Source organism: Sinocyclocheilus anshuiensis, unplaced genomic scaffold (assembly GCF_001515605.1).
Source record: "Sinocyclocheilus anshuiensis isolate Anshui unplaced genomic scaffold, SAMN03320099.WGS_v1.1 scaffold44, whole genome shotgun sequence".
Taxonomy (NCBI): Eukaryota; Metazoa; Chordata; class Actinopteri; order Cypriniformes; family Cyprinidae; genus Sinocyclocheilus; species Sinocyclocheilus anshuiensis.
The window spans coordinates 3,145,456-3,147,662 of NW_015555746.1; the positions used below are offsets into that span (position 1 = coordinate 3,145,456).

The 2,207-nt window shown below is 41.2% G+C and overlaps 1 long non-coding RNA gene across 1 annotated transcript in view; it reads right to left on the reverse strand.

Annotated features, from left to right (window-relative positions):
- The window catches only part of LOC107673574 (uncharacterized), a 5,210-nt gene extending 3,271 nt beyond the window's left edge, over positions 1 to 1,939 (reverse strand). Inside the window, exon 1 of the long non-coding RNA XR_001632417.1 lies at positions 1,929 to 1,939. This is a non-coding gene — a long non-coding RNA (uncharacterized LOC107673574). The remainder of the gene's footprint in view (positions 1 to 1,928) is intronic.
- Positions 1,940 to 2,207: the final 268 nt, after the last annotated feature.

The window sequence follows — 2,207 nt, forward strand, 5'->3', positions numbered from 1 at the left end:
TAGTACATGTAACGTTTAGTAAATAATACATAATAATACATAAAACATAATATTACAGTAATGAGTTACTATAATGAGCTTTAAATACCTTTAGTGTAAAGGTGGATTGTATCAATTTTGCTTTATCCTGTTGTGCAACACTTCTTCAAGGTATAATTTTCTCACAATTTCCATAACTGCACTGCGTCAGAAGTTGCGGTGGCCATGGAAACTTAAATGTGGACGGGATCTTAAAAGGTTACTTCATCATTTCTTCTTTGTTTGGAATACAAAAGAACATATTTTGGATAATGTTGCTAACCAAAAAGCAACATTTCATGAAAAAAAAAAAAATTCCACAGAAAATGAAAATTGTACAGGCTTGGGGCCGTCACGTTGACTAATAGCCCGGGCCACATCGACACAGTGGCTCAGTTTGTGTTTTTCTCCATTATGTGAGTGACACAAAGGAGCTGAAGACTGGTAAAGACCTGTCAAATGTGCCACCACTGCCGTTGCTCACAAAGCTTTATATGCTCCATGGACTGTGCTCATCATCAGTGTAGGGTTGTGGAGCCGGACCTCTGGGCTACATGTGGAAGCGTGGGGCCCTTGAGCTCTCAGCTCCAGCCCGCACTGATGAATAACACAGTGGGCAGGAGGTCTTTAACTCCTGGGCATCCTCTCCCATTTCACAAGGCCTTGATTGTTACTGGCATCGTTACCTCGCCGGAGGGGTGCGGAGGGAATTGCGGGTTGTCTGTTTTTTAGAGAGCGCTCTATTTCTTTTCCAGCACCTGAGGGGCTGCACGCATACATATGCTCCAGCCTCTCTCACGTCTCGGAGAATGATTATATTCCCCGTTTGTTAAAAAGGATAGTCTGAGAAGGAGTGTTTGGAGGGGAAAAAAAGAGAAAGACTTTAACCTAATGACTCTGTAGCGTTTCAATAGGGGCGAAGAAGAAGTCAACCTCCAGCGAAATGCCTTTGTGCTATCAGATAACCGGCTTCTGAAGACGGGGGAGGACACACTATATGGCCATTAGCATCTCCAAAGGCCGTCACGTTGACTAATAGCCCGGGCCACATCGACACAGTGGCTCAGTTTGTGTTTTTCTCCATTATGTGAGTGACACAAAGGAGCTGAAGACTGGTAAAGACCTGTCAAATGTGCCACCACTGCCGTTGCTCACAAAGCTTTATTTTTCCCTCAAAAGACACTGACTTGTTCTGTCTATGCCCCTTCTGTCATCGGCCTCCAGTCTACCTCACCGCCCGCCTATTTTGGGGAGGGTGACCACGCAGAGTCACTTTGTGAATAAAGCTTGGGAAAAGGAAATAAATTTAGCAGTTCAGCTCTTGGGCCGTTTTGGCCATGTAACCATTTGTTCACAGGCTTGTCTTTTGGGATGGGCCAGCCCCTCTGGGCTTTGTGCTGTCCCGGGCCTATACAGATCGCAGTTGATAAAGGGCTGTAAAACAGGGTGGGATTTAAATGTTTTTACTGCTCTGATATGGCCAAAAGCCAATGACAATTGCAGTGAAGCCATTTGTTATGTGTATAGCTGTACTCTTGATACTTTGAGTTCTTTGACTGTTAATTATTTGGTTGGGATTTTTTTTACAAGATTTTTTACTATTTTGTCTAAAAATACATATTTTAAACAAACTTTATTGTTTTTCTTGTGTTGGTTCTAACCACTTTACCTTATTATCTGTAATGTGGAAATAAAACAGCAGCTAAGCAGGACTCCAGTACATAAAAAAAAACAACATTTATGAGTCAAATGACTTTTTTTTAGTTGACAAATGACAGAATTGCCTCATAAAGATGGTTGTTCAGGAGCGGTAGTGCACGCTTTTACAGCAACAATGAATACAGTCTAAGTCTTTGATTTGCAAACAAATTGCTCTTTTGCACTGGTTGTTTTTAAAACTCAATCAAAACAATTTAGCTCATGCAAATTTTGCTGCCTTCCAAAGTTTTAGTTTGGTGAACTCTGCCCTGCAAAGTTACAATAAAAGATCGATACATCACGGTGTGACCTCTCAGCTGAATTGAACTAACTCTAATCTGCAGGATTGCAGTGTTGCAGTAAACTGAAGCAGATTGCATATTTTTACATTTTGGATGTATTGTTACATTATGTTTTTCAAAACGATGCCGCAGTATGTGACATTCCTATTACTACTGTTACAGTGTTTTCCATAGAAATGTTGAATGCTC